Source organism: Haemaphysalis longicornis, unplaced genomic scaffold (genome assembly GCF_048455015.1).
Source record: "Haemaphysalis longicornis isolate Haplotype H1 unplaced genomic scaffold, Haemaphysalis longicornis Haplotype H1 scaffold_2, whole genome shotgun sequence".
Classification (NCBI taxonomy): domain Eukaryota; kingdom Metazoa; phylum Arthropoda; class Arachnida; order Ixodida; family Ixodidae; genus Haemaphysalis; species Haemaphysalis longicornis.
In genome coordinates, this window is record NW_027526295.1 from 226,533,378 (window position 1) to 226,553,447 (window position 20,070).

Here is a 20,070-nt window from a genome sequence, read left to right on the forward strand (position 1 = left end):
CAATCCCCCCATGTGGGTACGTGCCGAACACTTCGGAAGCTACATTGATATCACCACTCAACAGCTGGAGAAGAAGATTATTTAATCACGACATACCTACCATAAGCCAGAGGATAGCAGAGCTAAACATAAAATGCTATGCTTTCGGTATTTGACACGCAAGCAGTCGTGTTTCCCTTAAATTTCATGATCTCATTTTGGATTTACATATGGGCGGGGATTGGCGTGGAGCTTTTGCCAATCCCCACTACCAAAAATTGCATGCCCCATCATCCTCTTTTTGGGGACGTGGCGAGTCTCAGCCAACCGCAGTGCAATGGAAGGCCTCGTCTCGGGGAGCCGGCCATCGTGACCACCGAATCTCCCTGCACCAAGTAAGTATGCCTTGGACAACTAGGATTTTCAACCACCCCTCACAGGGCGCGCCAACGGGTGATGATGACATAGCAAAGTTTAGCCCCATTCTTTTCTCCCTCTGTCATTTCTTGCTAAACCTAGGTAACGGATATCAAACTCCAGATCTCAATGCATATATATTTTATTAAATGTGACTTGAAGAGTAACTAGTTAGCCAGAATTCTGTGATGTCTGCTGGGATTGAAAAGCTGCGAATCCAGGCACGCGCTGGCCGCCGCGCTGTCGCTGTGTAGCCTACTGTCTTTCTTTTTTTGAGAGTGTTTATTTCTCCAATGGGCATATATGAATGGATATGGTTAGATGATGTTGCGGAAAGGCCATCAGACGGGCATGAAAAGGTTTGTTTCACGGATGAAGAGAGCGCACGTGCCTGCTCGGGGTGTTCGACTGAGCGTCACGTCGGCTCCGCTGAAATCATTCAATGTCATCAAAAAAACTCCGGCGACTAAAACTGACTACCTGGCGTTCTTCCTAATGTCACCAGGAAGACGAGGATATGATTCGCATCCCTGTGAGTACAAAATTCGAAATTTTACGAACATCTCAAGAGAACAGACGCGCTAAGCCTAACACCTCGCTGGGGAGGCAACCACGCCGCCGGCTCATTTGCCGGCGAGCTTGGCGTTAGCGCGCACCCACACCGACGATCCAAATGCAAGTTTGGCACCTCCCTCAAACCCACGGGAAGGCATTATGGAAGCCAACGACACAGATACCACATCCCCGCCCACGACCACAACCGAGGAAGAAACAATGCAGAAAACGTCCAGGGAGGAAAGGGAGGAGGCCGTCGTCAAAGAGAAGCAAATATATTTACATTATGTACAGGGAACCGTTCATCTATGCAGCCATCTCGTCGCCTCTCCTAGTCGTCTTGTTCTTCGTCTCTATGCCTGCTGAGCTGGGTGCCAGCTTCATGTTTGTCTTCCTAGAAAGTCCCAACCTCTAGCCCATGGAAATACATGGGCGACAGAATTCATCCTTGGTGGGCGTCGACTTCGACGTCCCCTTTCCCCGTCGAAGTCTTCTCCCGAATCGCCGCACAAACCAGCGCTCCGCCAACGCCGGTCGACACGTCAACCAAGGCAACCACCGTTGCCGGCGGGCGACTTCAAAATAGGCATCCGCCCAAGAAACGGCCTCAGCCTTCTCGTGCGGACCCGATTTCTCTCACTGCGTCAATCGCTCGAAAGATCGGGCTCCCCACAATACCAGCACCTTTCAAGCTCCGCGTTCGCGCAGAGCAGAACGTCATAGTCGTCAGCACACCTTCTCCAGCAGCTGCAAGGGCGCTCGAAAGCCTTCAGAAGATTGGGGTCTTCGGCAACCAACACGAGTATACCCAATCACTCCGGACAACTCCTGCCGTGGCATCATACACAAGATAGCACAGGAACATCCAGAAGAGCACGTTAAGTCACTGATTACCGCTCCCACCTTCGAGGTAATCACAGCTCGTCGACTCGGAGAGTCCAAATCCTTTGTCATTACATTTCGAGGCAAGCGGGTACCGTACTACGTATACGTCCACCAAGCCCTACTCCGATGCTACCCTTATCAACGCACGGTCGCCTTTTGCACCCTCTGTAATCGAACGGGCCACCGAACGGATGTTTGCCCCTCGCCTCCAACAATTTCGCCAACAATAAACATGTTTATCCTCCTCCTCTTCACGGATGAAGTCTAGGACGAAACGACGACGGGGCCCCTGTATCCACGCAGTGTCTTCATCAAAGCTTTTGGAATAAGTGCAATAGCCGTGCTGGTATTCTCAGATTGCTCCAGTTTTTGTTGATAATGATAATGAAAGTTCTTGTTAGTAAGGCCAGTTCTGGCTGAAACAGGGACAGCACAGTCGCGTTCAGGATGTGACCAAAGCAGCGTAGTCAGTCCGACAACCCGCAATCACCAACGCCAGTCAAGATGAATGCGTGTACTAGAGAAACGGCACTAAATAAACGTCCCATTGTTTGGGAACGCAGGGAGCTTAAGTCATTCCACAAAAATTACAGGCTCGTAGAGACTGCTTTCTAAGAATATGGCCGCGAACCGACGCCACAGCGGCACTCTGCTCGCCATGGAAATTTGTCTTCGAGTCTTTGTCTTCGAATCAATTCTGCTACTCTTGTCTTGTAAAGGGGCCCCTTTGAGTCAATCCACGTTTTTTAAAAGTGACAATGGCGTGCGCAAGCAACACGCCCCTCACCTATATGTTACGGCATTCCTTAAAACAAACGCTTTTGAAACATTCGCGTATCGCAAGTATCGCTTGATGGGAGTGATGCTGGGGTGAGGTGGGACAGAATTGCTACAAACCAGGAACAGCGTGGTGGCCGTTTGTTTCAGAGGGGGCGAAAACAAAAACCGCCGTGTGTCGACACTTCGATAAAGATTAAAGGTACAATTAAGCGGGGTAAATTAATTTGTAACCTTTTAATACAGCGCACCGTGTAGCACATGTGTAAATTCGGCGACTGAAATACCCACAACTTCAATTAAAACGGGACGCTGATTGTTTGACGAAACATTAGATAAAGGAAGGAAAACAATGACTATAACAAAAAAAATTGCACCATATTCCCGTAGGGCAGTGGTTCTCAAATGGGGGTCCGCGGACTCCAGGGGGTCCGCGAGAACATTTTAGGCGTCCGCCAAGCCTCGCTCAAAGCTCCCCCCCCCCCCCCCTCCCGCCATATTTTTCTCGATTTTGCTAACTATACTCGGTTACAACTTAAGAACGGCACCACTTCTTGTAGTGTATCACTCCGCCAAAGCGCCGGACCCGTGATCTCAGTAAGCGCGCGTTTTGAAAGGGGTTTGCTTTTCAATGCGTGATATCGTCTGCCTTGTCTCACGCAGTTTGTTTGCCGTCACTGGAGTCGTCTATAAGCATATTAAGTCCAAAAAATCACAGGAACGGCTCACACCATGTTCAAAATATTCCCAGTAACGCCCTACTTACGCCGCGCGGAGAAACATCCGGCTACGGTGATAAGGCACAGCGGCAACTTCTGGTGCCGTTCTTAAGTTGTCACCGAGTATAGCACTTTCTTGCAATGGAAAAAGGTGGCTTCGCCACATTAGGTGTACGCTTAGTTTCTCCGCGTAGCACATATTTTAACATCTGCATTTAGCACAGCACGCCAGCTATGAGAAGAAAAGAAACAGACACAGAAAAGGCAGACTTTTAGATTCAAGAGCAAATTGTTCAGCATTATGACGCGCATCGTCATTAACGTCAAGCAGAAAAGGCGGAAATCGGATAAGTGTGTGGGCGACGTAAGCTGCAAGTACAAATTGTTTGACATTACGACACCGATCAACATATGCTCCATCGTGGGGTCCCCCGTCACTTTCGCAAGCCCCAGAGGGGTCCCCGGGGCAGTAATGGCTGAGAACCACTGCCGTAGGGGAACCCTGAGAAGTATGCGAAGCAGCCATGGGGTCGATTCAAGTGCCCATTAGTTTTCAGTTCGTCGTTTCCGTTAGGTTGAGGTACGTAGCTACCGTTATGTTTACCGTTTGGTTTCCATGGTAACTACCAAGCGTTTCACTTACCGGAACTACGAAATGGGAAATTGCGTTGACCCCATGGCTGCTTCGCATACTACTCAAGGTTCCCCTACGGGAAGATGGTGTAATTTTATTGGATTGGGGGTGGGTGTTAGAGTGGAGAGGCATTAAAGAGAGAGAGAGAGAGAGATAGATAGAGAGAGAGAGAGAGAGAGAGAGAGAGGGAGAGAGAGAGAGAGAGAGACGCTGTACGTGGTATGAGTTTGTCTTTATTTAGGCATTATCATCATCATGTTCAACGTAGGTGACGTCGAGCTGTGGTTGGCGTTCCGCTTTGATTATGACCGCCTTATGGTCTGTGAAATGTAAAGCCAGGGGCTGTTGTAGTGTATGAACCCTAAAGTTGCTGAAGATGAGGTCAATGCACGTTCCCCGGGTGGTTGTGGGCTGCTTGTAACCACGGCCCGCCGAGACTCGGTGGCGCACGCCGCCGCCGACGACGATGAAACGTCGAAGGCGCGTGAAGCGTGCTCGTCTCGTGCCAGCCCAGGAAGACACCGGCAACACTGTCGCTCCAGGAGCCCTTAAAGAGTCAGACACTACCGGGCGTTCAGCAAGCCGAGCATGCGCAGTGGGGGTGTGGACTGCACAACAACAACAAGGGAGGGACATAGCCCCGACCATGAGATGCTTCGCATCTAAAAAGAAATTAACCTTAAGCCAGCTGCAAGGACGTAAAATTATCGCTAGCACGAACGCTTCGGAGGAAACGCCTACCTGATAAGGCGCGAAGGTTTCTTAGATATAGCTGACTAATGCAGCAGCTGGTCAATGCGCGCATGAAGTGAAATGCTCTGAACCAACCACCTGTGCTTCTTGGCCCCATCGACCGAAAAAATCTTTCCGTTTAATAACTATTACAGGAAAGGTACCAGCCGCAACAACACATCAGTAACTTATGGAATCACATAACTTTTGTCATACCCTGATCTTGAGGAAAACAAGAAATACACTGACGATTACTATACTCCCCAATGCGGAATTTGTGCGCAGTGCGAAGTGCAGTCTTCTCGGTCACGCCGCATATCTGCTGCGTCTCAGCATTGAGTTTTTTAGTAAGTATACTAGAGAGGAAACTGCACCTGGGAAACCATGTCGTCGTGGGGGGTTATGGGAAGACCCTTGCTTCGGGCTTGGGCTTGGCATAAAAATTGGATTCTTAAGTGATTTTATGGATTTGCTTTCCACACTATGCATTGACACGTCTACGAGCTACGAGGCAGCCGATATCCTCCCTGTTCTGTGGTAGCCGTGAGGCGTGGCAACTATTCGGTGAAAGAGCAGACAGTGCGTGGTCGTACCTAACGTTGGCCATGCCGGAATCGAAGGGACGTATGACTGGGCAAGTAATACGCCGCCGCGAAAGTTGTAGCGAAAAAAAAAAAATCAATCGTACTTCGACGAAGGCAACATCATACGACAGATACGGTAGCCTGTATCCGTCCTATCTAGTCTTCGTCCACGACTGTCTAAAACGACGTTTTCTTTTATCTTCAAGTATGAACCAAGTGGCTAAGCAACAAGTTTTGTTAAACTATAGCTGACGGTCGGTGCCGTCAGCTATAGTCGGTGCCGTCACCACGAAGGCGACGTTTTCATAGGCACGCTCAAAAATATTTCCACGCTTTTGGAACAACTTATTATTTGAAATAATGGTAAAATCATAAAATGAGAGTCTCTAATAAGTTTTTCCCAAATATTAACATTCTTGTTAACTACCAGCTTGACCTGCAGTATAGTAGGCACAACCATTCCGGCAAAAATAAGCTTTCTTTCCTCTTTCCTTAGCATTAAAACAGCCTGTATTGTTTTCCACTTAATTAAGAACACACCATTATTTGCCTTTTTCTCCCACTGCGTTCGAATATATGGCCACTAAAACGTTTCAATACAGGCCAACGACACAACTAAGGCGAGTGCACGGTATAACGGCGGCCCATGACGACACAGACGGCCTTGATATGAGCCGCGTAGGAGGTATTCATTGGCGTGGAATGCATGAAGGCGACCATGTGTGTAGGCCACCATATCCGTGGCCAAGCGTCTGTTGCTAAAGCAATGTTGTGCGCACGGCCCGCACTGCGCCCAGAACACGCGCCCCTCTTATCCTCCATGCCTTCATGGCGGCCACGCAGACGGCGGGCCGCGACGTGACCTGGTGTTTTCGTGCAAGGCGTGTGCGTGTGATTCGACAGTCAGTTGTACCGCGATAGCATTGGTTACACGAAAAGTCATGGTTCCGCTCGTGAGTGTGACAACCTTATCTGCAATTCAGCCCCAGCCTCTGCGCACACCTACGAGCAAGTGCGAGTTGGTCGTGGCACAAAGGTTGCAACGTGAACGCCGTGGTCCGTTTGACAGCAGGAGCTGCATGATTTCCAAACTGATGCGCACTGAATGCAAAGTAATACCTCGAGGCCAAGTACTGTTGAGTGTAGCACAGTGCGATCTACCTATAGCCAGACGCGTATGAAGTCGCCGCCGCAGATCAGCTGATTACCAGCCGCCGCGCTCTAATCAGAGGCGAGTTGTTTTGGTGAGTGTGAAGCATTTAGAGCGTGAGAAAGCCAGCGCTAAATCGGCGTACGGGCGAAACATTTCTCCAAAGATCCAAAGAAGTTATTCGGTTTTTGTACTTAACCACGTATTAGTGGGCACCTACCAGACATAAAGTCGTGGATACGGTGCGGGTGCACTTGCGTCGACATCCGCGTCGGCAGACAACTGCAGCGTCGGACTTATGCGCGCCGTTCGCAGCCGCGGTTTCATCCTCCGGTGATGTGAAATGCTCGACGGCAGGTAGAGCGCCACCACATAATGTGAGTGCAGAGAATTGTGTAGCGAAAGGGAACGAGGAGACCAGACGTCCGGCTATCCAAGATGGCTACGACCGACTGCCGCGAGAGCCGCGCTCGTGGAGCGAGCCCCCGCTGCCTGCCTCGTGGCGTGCTTCTTTGATTAATAATATATCTGTTGACGCCAGTACCGATAATCGGGTTGAAACGCAGCAGACGATGGACGCTGGTATGTTTTTTTTCCTCTGCGAGATGCGGACGCAAAGCGCATGCGTTGGTGCAGTGGCCACAGACATGGCGGTATTCAGTGTTGCCAAGCGAAGAAATCGCCCGCTAAACGTTTCAATGTATACCACCTAAACTCAATGCGTCTCAGGAAGTGGTCGCGTGATCAGCGAACTTACGGCGGCGCGCTGCTCTGTTGTTATCTCGAAGCGCGTTGCCGCCCTCGGCGAGCATATTGTTGCAAATCGTGTTTGAACATCCCGCACAAATGTCACGCGGTTAGGATTAGCCACGCACGGAGGAGCAGCGAGCATATTGTTGCAAATCGTGTTTGAACCTCCCACGCAAACGTCACGTGGTTCGGGTGAGCGGCGAACTGGCCAGCGTCTGAGGAAAGCGTGAAAGGGAGGACGCTCCTTGGCGGCGACGCATGGCGAAAGTGTGAAGGGCAGGCAGTGGAAGAGATGACGCCATTGCCGCACGTGCCGCCCTCCCCCTCAGCCTTTCGCCAGGCGCTCCTCTCCGTTTTCTTTCTGCCTTCGCTGCTCGGTTCGCTCACTCGGTTACGCGGACGGCGACGGACGCCGACTTCGCCACTGCCGCCGCGAAACCCAGGTACCGGCGCCAAAAGGCGGTGCCCTAAGACCGCTATGATTTAACCTTAATCTTTTCCATAATACCCAGCGAGGTTCCTAAAGTATCACGCCAGTCTTTTGGCGCTGAGTGCAATATTACCTTTTAACGAGCTAGGAACTACGACCGTGCTCTGCTGATAGCGGTCATCCCAGTAACTTACGCGAGAGTGTCACTGCCGTAGTACGCTGCGCTCTTGATGAAGGCTGTCACCGCCCTCGTAGATCCATGGTCTTTTCCTCTTTACCGACGACGGTCGCCACCTGACTGTTCCTTATCTCGCAAATCCTCATGGCGAGTAGGATCCGACCCAATCACTCCGTGGTCTTTCAGAGACACTAAATCAGGCGCTACACTGCCTGCGCTGTCACACCGCCTATAATGCATGAGCACGAATGGTGCGACATCGCCCCCTCTCCTTCCGTGATACACGCATGCGCGAGTGAGCTCCGTAAAAGGAAACCAGTACCTCGCTCGAATGTGTCATGCCGGGCGTGTACTGTATAAGAAATGTTTTGCCCGAAGTGCTGCTCAAAAAAATGCACTCGCCATTTCAATGCGATGTCAACTTGAATTCCGCTAGAAAGTAAGCAAAATATGATGCTGGAAGAATGAAATAATAGTTGGTGCACCGTTACTTTATTCCAGCGGTAAACGGGATACGAGAAGGGCCAATGATAACTGCCCAATCTTGTGGTTTGGTTTTAGAGACAAATTCTCTGCGATGGATAGCGAGAAGTTTCATTTTTACCGCACATTATAAAATATTAGCACAAGGATGTGTCTCCCGACCAATACTGTTTGTCGCACTTACGATTGCTGTATTGACATTAAATAATGAGGCTTTTCGGCAAGAGCCCTTTAACAGCTACCACTTATAGAGATTTCACGAAACGTGTTACTTGTACGCAGACTTATGCGTAACAAGTTACTTGCATTTAGTAACTTTTTCCAATATCGAAGCAACAGGCGGCTGCGGCAAAAGAAATGAAAGTACCAAAGCCGGCGGCGGCCCGCGGCTTACAGCGATAAGACCGCGCTCAAGATGCGGAACGCAAGCGGGGAGCTATGCAAGACGACGTCACTCTGTTCAGAATTCTGTGTCTCATCTGCGTCGTGTGCTAAACATTTTAGGGCGCAGCCCTTTGGCGCCAGTTCTTGGGCTGAGCGGCGTCGCCATCGGCATTGCAACCGAGCGTACGATGTCAAGACCGAAGAGTGAAAGAAAGTAAACGAGGATGCTGCCGCGAAATTGGGAGGGGAGGGCGGTTCGCCATGGCGGCGCGAGACGCTTCTCCGAAAATGTGCGGTAAGGGGGGGGGGGGGGGGACGAGTGGGGGCAGCATGCTGTGCCCACATGAGACGCTCGACTGCGCGACGCTTCGCGAAAACGTGAGGGTGGGGGCGTGCGTGTGACGATGATGTGCGTTCGCTTCGTACGACACAGTTCGCGGTCCCTTCCTGAGACGCACTTCGCACCGCCAACGCAGAGGCCCACCATAGCTGCCGTCGAGAGAACGCCGAGTGAGTGCTGCCTCAGCGCGCTGCAGCCATAAGGAGTGGGTGCTAAACTGCGAGTGACGCAACCGGTCGTGCGCTGCGTCAGCCGCTGCAGCTAAACGAGCTGCTAGAGCGGAGCTTCAGCACCGCCGACGCCGGAACCCCGAGTGAGTACTGAACAATGAGCGACGCAACCGATGCATGTGCTTCGTCAGCCACTGCAAATTCAAGTTTTCTGTAACCATACAAATATGTCCGTCTGAAATTTTTAAATGCAGAGCATTTCAGTAACTCACGATGTCACCCGCGTTGACGTCCGTAGTCCGCACCGCACCCCTCCCTACTATATAAAAAAAAGAAATACTATCCGGCGCCCGGTTTCGATCCCTCGACCCTGCGGGCGGAACGCAATGTACATGGTGCTCTACCCACTGCGCCACAAAGCCGACACACAATGGGACACTACGAACGCGCCTTATATCGTTGACTCATTCAAATTACTGCTGACGAGCGCTCTCTAGTCAGCAGTTGCCACAAGTGCAACAACATTAACATAACGCAAACTACTTAACGTCGTGCGCCCCCGGAAATGCTCTGCATTTGATCGTGCCCCTCGCGAGGGGGATGTTTCACTGCGTCTTCTCTCGGTCGCGGGACCCGTGGCGCCATCTGGCGGAGGCGCGGCACAACTCGTAGCACTTTCTTTGAAAAATGAGTCGAAACGAAAATTAAATCGATTTGGGTCCGGATGGGAGAAGGACCAAGGCATCCGGAATACGAGTCAAGCAGGCGTCCTACCACACCGGTTCAACTCCATGGGGTCTCAACGCATGGACTAGCTCACAACGCATGCTCTAGGTCCATCGTAAGTAAGCTACAGTGAAGCTTACTAAACCTAGTGGACCTAGTTCATGCGTTGTGAGCTGCGACTTAGAAAAAACGTATGCCTTTCGGTGTCAGAGGGAGGTCCTTTTTTAGAGTCCTCTGAAGGACGTCCCAGAAAAGAGGCAAACGCGTTATTTAAATGATCAGCGCCGACAACGCAACTTCCAATCTTTTCTTCCAGCAAGCCAAGGCGAGGGGAATGATAACTCGCCGCCGAGTCTGTACACAAAGCAGCCGCGTTGGCGGATTGCCTAGAAAGCGCGTCATCCCTTTTGCCTCAACATATTTTGCACAGTCAAAACAGCTAAACAGCTGCACCGAAATCTTTAATGCGCACCATTCTTTGCCGAGTACCCCCCCCCCACACCCCTCTCCCCATTAAGGACCCTGTAAAGCCCTGCGGTTCCACAAAAATGCAAATATCGCGGAAGGTCCACGTGTAATAGTTATAATAGCGTAAATAGAGATAACTGGTCGCAGGAAATTTTGAAAACTAAGAAATAACCAAAATATAAAAAAAATTACCGAAAAGGGCGAAACCTGTAACGCCCTGCATTTCTACAATACTGCAGATTTTCCGAAAGTTCCACTTGGCAATGTTACAATAGCGTAAATGCATGGAGATAACTGGTGGAACGAATTCTTGAAAAACTAAAAAAAATAAAAACACAAAAATTTACGGGAAATGGCGAACCGTGAAACGCCCTGAATTCCCGCAATAAGCCAGAATTCGCGAAAGTTGCACTGTAGTCGTCATAATATGGTAAACGGAGATAATTGGCGAACGAAATTTGGAAAAAAAAAAAGAAAAATAAGAAATATTTTAAAAATTACGGAAAACGGCTCATGGTATAAACATGACATCTCCAGAATAATGCAGATTTCGCAACGTTCCACCTGTAATCATTATAATAGCGTAAATGGAGATGATTGGTGGAACAAAATTGTGAAAAAATAATAAATAACAAAAAGATAAAATAATACGGAAAATGGCAAGCCGTAAAACACCCTGCTTATAACGCCCCCTATAACGATCTGCCTAACTGTGGGAATCACAGTTATGCAGATTTTGCGGAAGCTTCATCTGTAATCGCTATATTAGCGCAAGTGGGATAACTTATCGAAAGAAATTTTGAAATACTAAAGAAATAAAAACTATATAAAAATTTACGGGAAATAAAGAACCGTGCAACGCCCTGCATTTCTACAATAATGCAGCTTTCGTGATAGTTCCACCTGTAATCGTTATAATAGGGTAAATGGAGATAATTGATCGGACAGGATTTAGAAAAAAAAAATCGCTGTAAAAAACTCACATTAAAGTCAAGCGGCTTAAGAATGCTATGCATTAGTAGATGATTCTCTGTATTTCTGCAGAATTTTTTTGCCGGTCATCCAGTGTCACAGCGTGGATGAAGAGAAGGAAATAAGTTTATCCATTCACCGAGTAACATCATAATTATCATAATTTTGTCCGCGGGAAGGGGTGACCTATTCAGGCCAGTGGCGCCCTAAACGACGGCCAAGATGTCTTGGCTCCTGGCGGCGTCATCGGTCTTTTCGAGAGCGCACTGCTGGATGTCAGGATTCTCGCTGTGTAGCGGTCTCCCATTGATCATTACTGGTGATAATGAATGCTCCTTTCGAACTGCTGAAGTGTCACCTCTGTATGCTGGGGCATTCCCATGGCATGCGATCCAAGCTTGCAAGCCCGGGACAGTGCTTTACATCCTCCGTTGTATATTTCCGTATGGAAGTGCCGGCGGAGTCCTTCGTATAGGATAAGTGTTCGTCTGGACGCGTCTCCACGCGACTTTTTGCTTCGTGGAATGGCTCATGATTTTTTAAAGAAACCCTGCAACACGTTTTTCAGCTTTTTTTGAAATCTTAAATGCTTGCAGAACGTAGTCACCCAACAAACCCAGTACTTCGATTAGGGGGTCGCAAAGTACCTCAGCCAATATTTACTGCTCTATGCCCATCAGATAACTTGGAAGCTCGCTCAAAAGATTTTTCTTTCTTTCCCGGTCTTGACGTTCTTCGACAGCTCGAATTACGTCATCAAGGCCATGTAGCGGGTGTTTGCCGGTTTTCCTTCAGTTGCAGCAATGAAGGCATTCGATAGCCACTTCAACAAAAAAGCCACAAAAACAAAGCAAAAACGGAAGGCTTATCTTGGTGCGACGAGCAAATCACGCACTGCCGCTCCGTGCTGGATATAACTGTAGCTTCCGCAGTGCTTCCAGACACGAAGTAAAGAGTGAAAGCGTTTATCGAAAGTGTTGCAGGGTCCCTTTCAAATCCGTAGGTACCACTGGTGGACCTAACAGCTCCACTACGCGATGTGCGCATTGTGTTAGTTTACTGCCTGTCTCCCTCTCTCTCGTTTTCTCCTCGCGCTCTCCATATAATGCGGGTTAAAAATATTTCCAACTGAGCGAATGTCCCGGGAGCAAACAATACACGTTTAGGTGATTCTGAGTGCGCATGGGGCGCTGTTCACTGATTCTGTCATTGAGCGGGTACCGCCATGTTGACCTGATACGAAGGTGCATCGATGTTCGGCTTAAGGCTGAGCCCGATTGCTTTCGTCGTATCGAGCGTGAGGAGCGCGTTCGCCGCGAATCTCCTGTCGTGCGGGTGCAGCGCGGAATTTGAACTCTACTGTAGCGCATCGCAGAATTAAGGTGAGCAACAGGCGGCGAGTTTATCGATTCGTTAGCGATTCACAAAAAGACAGCGTTGTGCATTGTCTCCCCTCTGAAGTTTATGTCTTTACACGCAATTCCCGGTCTTTCTAAACAGAACAGAACGATGCTTTGTTTTTCGTCCCAGCGGCTATGTTTGTTGTCCCATTCAGCTTGTTCGACTGTCCTCTTCCCTTTCTTTCCTTCACATTATTTCAGCAGCTGACACATGCGACATCTTTTCCCTTTTCCCTTCTCTAAGTCCCCTCCTCTTGTGCCCCTTAATTCTTGAGCCACAACTTTATTCTTTAGTGCTTCGTTCTGGCAGCAAGATAGAAACAAACATTGTGTTTGTCAGCACTGGATTCATGCTTGGTTTCGTTTAGGTGTTTTTGTCCTTATGTATATTCTGTTATCCTTTCTTTCAACCCCTTTTTCAATAAGAAAACAAAAGAATCGGCTAGTCGCTATGTGGGATGTGCATAAGATGCGAAAGCTTTCTTGTGTAGACAACCCCCAGTCACTGTATACCGCTATAAAGACGACGAGATGGAGCGACTGCACAACGCCGCTGCCTCTCTTGAAGCTCCTCTTCCGTGGAATGTGGTTGGTCAATTGTAAGGCCCAATATCGGATTTGCCAGACAGTACAGGAGAGTTGGCTCATATCGGCTGTGGCATCTTGCGTTCATCGCACGCACGCACACGCATACGCACACACACACACGCACACGCACACACGCACACAGGCGCGAACGCACGCACGCACACATGAACTCACGCACCATCGCCTGCACGCATGCACACACACACAAACACACGAACACCCATGCACACGCATGCACGCACGCACACACATGCACACGCATGCACGCACACGCATGCACGCACGCACGCCATAAATCTACTGAGAGGGGGGGGGGAGGGGATGATTGGCCGTGGCAGCATTTAACGAACGTTAGAGAAGGCGGAACGGGCAACGATGAGGTCGGGCAGTAAGGACGATCAACAGGGGCCTACTCCGAACCGTCTCTGGGTGTTTATCGCGGCTAGTCTGAAGAGAGTCGAGATTCATTAGATCGAATGGCGTCGCTAATCACTACATCCACAAAAAGAAAAAAGCGTAACCAATGACACCCACGGCTAATGCTTGGGTGTACGTGAAACTGCGAAGGTTAGTCTGCTGCATCCGACACGCCCATGGACTGTAGTGCAATTTAGACACTGCGGCCAAATGTCGTTAGCGTGCAATGCCGCGTGAAGCATCTAGACACTAGGCCAACGAAGCCAACAATCGAGCAGGTTTTTTATCAAGTATTTCAACAATTTAATGCCCATATTTCATAGCATAAGATTTGCATATTGCGTGGCATTGGAGGTCCGGCTTCGAGTATATATTTTTATTGAAAAATGTACTTTATACACGCAAAATAATTATTTAGAATGCTCGAAAACATTGATATTAGCAAGTCTAGAAAAAGCAGTATTTACTTTCCTTTGCGTGATCTTTAGGTCATTGCCGCGTGAATAGCACTCGAAATAAGTATGTAAGCAATGTGCCTTATGCCTTTGTAAAAATCCATTCATGCTTGTGAGTATCGTAGAACTCCTCACGGGCTGAACGAAGCCCAAATACCTCTATTGCGCAAAGCCTTTTTTTATGTGTTCTCTCTTATTGTATTACGTCCATCCGTAGCTTTGATTTCGGCAGCAATGTCCATTCCCTTTAAAATAACAAACACGCGTCACGGAGAGATAGATCTACGGACAGAAGATTCAGGAGCGAAGTAGCATACCAATGCTTGCGCATTAGAAAGATTACCCAGCCAAACATAAAAGCCAGCGTTAGCACGCATCAAAGGGTTGAAAGACAGAAGCCTACCACAGCTATATTTTCTTCCATTCGTGCCAACTCTTCCATCCGTTGTTCCAATCCCACGGGACTCATTCTTTTCCTTCACACAGTGACAGGCATCCACACGGGACACTCGGCACCGTGGCTTTCAGGTGATCAGATGTGTCCTCTCCTTCGGGACCATCGATATGGTTCCTCCCGCCCATTGTATTCCAGCGCACGCAATCCTCCCTCATCTGCTGATTTGCTTTTTTTGGAGCCAGAATAACGCGACGTCTCTACTATATACCACATTATGTAATTATTGCAATTATTTTTTCGCGCGTCATGCCTGTAGCAACAACGGCGTAATCATTAGCAGCCAAGACTATGTGCACCGAGGCCTTATTGAAAACGGTGAAGTGCCGTTCGAGGAGAGCCCTTTTCAATACCTTTTACCTCCCCGTGCGCGTCTTTGGCGATTCTCCCTGCGTGCAGTCATTGTGGTGTAATTGGTGTGCTTTTTGTGTGCTCATTTCATTTGTATATGAGCACGACAGCTCCATTTAAGCATTCGAATGACTGCTGCGTAACCACCGAGAGGGTCAATGGCAGACAGGAACTCCGGCCGTTACAGCGAGTGTACATTTTATAGGGGTAAGTTTTAGCTTCTATATATCCCCCGACACACTTGCAAAGCATTTCAGTACGAGCCACTGTGAATTTGATTTTTTCAGATCGATGGTGTTACGCGTCGAACGTGGGCACCTCGGCTACGAAGCGTACCGTAGTGGAGTGCAACCGATTAATTCGGAGTATTTGGGTATCTGTGGCGTGCGCAGAAATCTCGACACATGGCCCTTTTGTTTTCAGCCTGCATCAGAAGAACGGCCGCCGGGGCTGTGATCGTACTCGCGTATTCAAGCGCCACGCCATAACCACTTAGGCATTGTAAAGCACCTCAAGAGTCACGTTAAGGCCGCTGTACATGGTGGTAACTGGTAGTGTATGTCGCCCTGTCATAAATACACGTCGTAATAATGTATTGGAAAATTTTCAGAAAGCAATACCTCGTCTAGCACTTCTCTATTCGTCTTCAAAGGAGAAATTGAAGTGAAACACCTTCTCCGATACCCCCACCTCTATTTTGATCACCGTCTCTATATACACCCCCTCTAAGTAATTAAATTATAAAAGACGGATTTTTTGGGGCTTCATTAAACAAAAACAGAAAACTACTAAACGCTTACGGAGGTCGATATTACGCTAGACGCACACATTGCAGCAGTGTCCTAGCGATAAAAATTTGTAATTTACCGCGTGAAATTTGTTTGTGCATGACTTTTTTGTTTGAAGTATCTACCAGCATTTATCCAAATTACCCCTAGCTTTCGCTTTGAGCGATGGTTAGATATCGCTTTAACTTCTAAATTTCGAAGCGTCGCATTTCTCTGTCGCTTTTTTGTAGGTTATTCCTTTTGGTAACGTACGTAATATCCTATCCATGTATGATCAGTGTTTCAAAAGAAAAAAAAAGGAAACGGCAAGAGCGAAATACATGGAGATGCTGGGTAAGAAGAAGAAAGCTCGAACCCTATCAGCTGTCAGATTTTACTAGAGCTCTGAAGGAGCGTGAATCCGGAGGCAGCGATGCAACAGTCTGTGTGCGCCTTGATGCTCCTCTACACGGTCTCTCTGGACGAACACACGCCTCCACGAAAGCAAATCCGTGTATCAGGAAGCGAACACTGGCTACAGGGGTTGTTGTAGGCAAAGGTAAATATCCGTTCCCCCGTCCACCCACACCGAGGGGCCGGCTCGTGATAACGGCGAGCACCGATCGATTCCGCCAGCCCTGCGGTGAATGTTCTTCCTGTAGAAAGGGCAGCATTCAGGTCGGCAGAAAAAAATGCGCACGTGTAGACCGCAGGTCTAATTTTGGATTCAGGAGGGTTGTTGAGTGCAATTCAGTTGGTTAACACAAATATGCCACACGCGTCTCGCTGGAAGCTTGAGCCTCACCTAAATTCCTTCCCCTCTTCCCCCGCCGAGCTCCCAACTCACCAATGGGCCACAAAAATGGCTCCAAAGGAGAACCTAAGACGCAGAATGCGAACTCTTATACTCCCGTGTTCGGTTGTAGTCTCCCTCGACCACACCTGGAAGGAGGAGGTTAACCTACGAAAGATAGACATGCCCGGCGACTAGGGACCTGCGGAGACAGACAGACAGACAGACAGAACAACTTTATTTGGCCACAGCTGGGGCAATTAGGCCGGCGACGTCTTCTCCGTCGTCCGTCGGGCAGCAGGGCCCCTTTTGGGCAGGCGCCCGGTGCCTTCGGCCAAGCGGGCCAGGTCTTCTTGAATTCGGGGGTTTGGGTCACGCAGGGCGGCCTCCAAGCGCGCCTCACTGGTGATGGTAAGGAGAATGGGATGGGATCGGTGCCTGGATAGTGGGATGCTATCACAGGCCCATATGATATGGGATAACGATGCGTGAGGGAGAAAATATGTCATGGTAGTAGGCCTGCATCAGCGTTTAGATACACACTGCCATCAGTGGCGCCGTGATCCTGCTTACCGTGCCTTGCTAGACAACCTTCGGAATGCTAGACTATCTTCCTAGATGTAGCTCGAACTTGCTAGGCTATCTTTCTCGATATAGTCCGAACTGGCTTATTAGCCCCTAACAGCTGAGGCAGCGAAATAAACGCAATCACAACCGTTCCCCACTGAAGAATTAAGCTGCTCGCCCAGGCAGACATCGAAAAGCACAAACGTAAGCGCGCCGAAGTGGCGCGAGGCCATTGTGCGTGCTGCTGAGACTACCGAGGTTGGCGCTGCCGCACTATAATGAAAGTAGGACACCATCAACGAAAGTAAAACTGCACAAACGCCATCCTGAGGCACATCGAGGCGTGGACGCGCAGTAGCGAGCAGAACAAGCGGTGTAAACGAATAGACTTGCGGTTGCCTTTACACCCCCCCCCCCCCCCCCACACACACACACATTTATAAATCGGGGAAAGGGTGCTAGAACTAGGGCCTATGAACACTGAAATGCAAGACGAAAAACGTGTGGTTGGAACAAAAAATGAAAATTTACGCAGAAAGAGAGTATTTGAGAAAGTGATCGAATAGACACGTCCTGCATGCGCAAAGCGTTAGTACATAAATACTGGGGTTTGATGAGCGTCGGTTACACTTGACATGTCTAAGTGATTGTGGCGTTCAAATATCAATCCAGATAATTTCGCCACATCTTCTTCGATGGAGACTGTACAATGTCAGGAGTTGGCCTGGGAATAATCTGATAAAATTTGCTTAGATGTCTGATTGGGCACCATGGGTTTTCCTTGATTGGCTAGTGGGAATGGGTGGACGCTCTGAAGGATTTTTTTCGAAAGATTAGATTAACACCTTCGTAAAATGTCCTATTTAAAACGACCTAACCAATGTCCGCTGGTGTATATGGCGAAATTTTAACATTTAAAAAGGTTTTGGCATCACAAAACACTGGAGTAAATCACATAAAATATTGCACAATTTCTGTTGGCAATGACTTTGAACATTTTTAATTATTTTTCTGTTTTCAAGAAATGAAATACGTCCTTTAGGATATGCGAACGCCTTTGATTGCATGGTACATGTTTTAACATACACAGAACAGTCAGTATCTATAAAATTGATGCCCATTACCCGGGCTATCGGCCGCTTACAGGTGTGGGTGATTAGTTTGAACAATTGTAAAATGTGGGGCCTGTTAAAATTGAAGTTCTCCACCTCCTTGCTGGTTATCACCGGTCCCAAACGTGCGTACAAGCACGTACCATGGCAGCGGAACTTTAACAAAGAGTCGCCTGTTCAGTAGATTATTTTTGTTGCACTTTTCCCTTTTCGAAACATACAGGTTGCCTTCCCCCAGGCTTAAAAGGCAGCAACTGGACACGGAGACATGTACACACGCTGTAACATCTTCCGCAAAAACAAGCAAACGGACAAACAAACAAACAAACGAACAAACAAACAAACAAACAAACAAAGAGCTTGCCAGCTCCCGTCTATCGATCCCGATGCGTCACGTGGTCGACCACCCTGAAATCCCATGCGAATAGCCGACGGAGTCTCTTTTGCGGGCGTGAGCTGCTGTGCGTTTGCTTGTCGCAAGCGAGCTCTGTCCAACACCGCTGGGACATTGCCGTTGACTTCTCCCTTTTGATACTTTTTTTTTTCTTTCTGCAGGCTTTGCGCACTCGCCAAATGACGCTCTTTTTCGTGTATTTGTCTTCCCCCCTTGGTCTCCAGCCGCAGGGGCTTGGGTTTTATTTATGTCAGCCTCTTTGTCTGTAGGAGAATGTTGGAGGCGCAAACTACCTAGAGACTTCCGGATCGAGAAGCCCTCTTGAAACTTTCCTCTTTCCTTTATGGGGTACTTGGCGTTGTAGACAAGGAATTATAGAGCTCGAATTTTACCTCCACAGCAAAAGAAAGGCAAAATATAGCCCGAGGGTTGACTCTAAAAAATGAGGACTGCACTCTCTCTCTCTCTCCCCCCCCCACATTTTTTCCCCCCTTCTGGCTTGTCAACAAAGACAACGATAACCATATTTCACGGACTTCGTCATCTAAATTCTCTAGTGCAGCACTGTGGTTTCCACATTTCGTTTGCTTAAAAACGACTGGGTGCATTTGAAAATTTGAAAGAATGGGTTGGTTGTTGTGAAGAAAGCACAATGACTGAGACTTGCGGCGACCCATGGATGATTTATGCAGATTGAACTATTTAAGCATGCATACGCCCTGGTTAAAATACATGCATGTTTATTCAAAACTCGTTCTCTTCAGACCGAATTTCTTTGCGTAGGAAACATTAGACGTGATGCTTATTTGATGACGCTGCTATCTCTATAGCGCCTCTTTTTCATTAGCAATTTCCTGCACACCAAATAGGGTTCAGCAATAAAGTGCCGACAAAAAACATGAAAACATATTTTCAGTTTCCGGAATTGTAAGCAATTTGCCTAGCGACTTTACCTCAGCAGAATATGCGCAAAAGAGATTTGCTTTGATTCATGAAAGACGATAGCAAAAAAAAAAAAAACAAATCCCGGGGCATCTCAACCAAGGAGGTTAAAAAAATTAACCTCCTTGATCTCAACTAACGTGAAACCTGGGGAGGGGCGGAGCATGCAGTGTAGAAGTGTATTCTTGGCGCCTTGGAGTTTTTGTTGACGGAGATGAAACCGTTGGGTAGAGGTATACAGCTTTGCGGTAAAAGTCTGCTGTATTTGAAGCACGAAGCTCTTTAGCGCGAGCCGTAAGCGAATGTCCTGATGTTTTTTTTAGTACGCGTTACGAAGCGCTGCAGCGCGAGGCGTAAATGAGTGTACCCTTGTTTTTTTAGTACGCGTTACTTTCCAGCGCGAGGCGTGAACGAGTTGCCCGGTGTTTTAGTACCGTGTTTGCATGAGACCACGACGATGATGTCGACGACAGGAGACGCCAACAGCCCCAGCCCCT

At 48.5% G+C, this 20,070-nt stretch overlaps 1 non-coding gene across 1 annotated transcript; it reads right to left on the reverse strand.

Moving 5' to 3' along the window:
- Positions 1-214: 214 nt before the first annotated feature.
- Positions 215-382, reverse strand: LOC144171234 (U1 spliceosomal RNA). The gene has a single exon (XR_013322908.1). It is a non-coding gene; the product is annotated as a U1 spliceosomal RNA (small nuclear RNA).
- Positions 383-20,070: the final 19,688 nt, after the last annotated feature.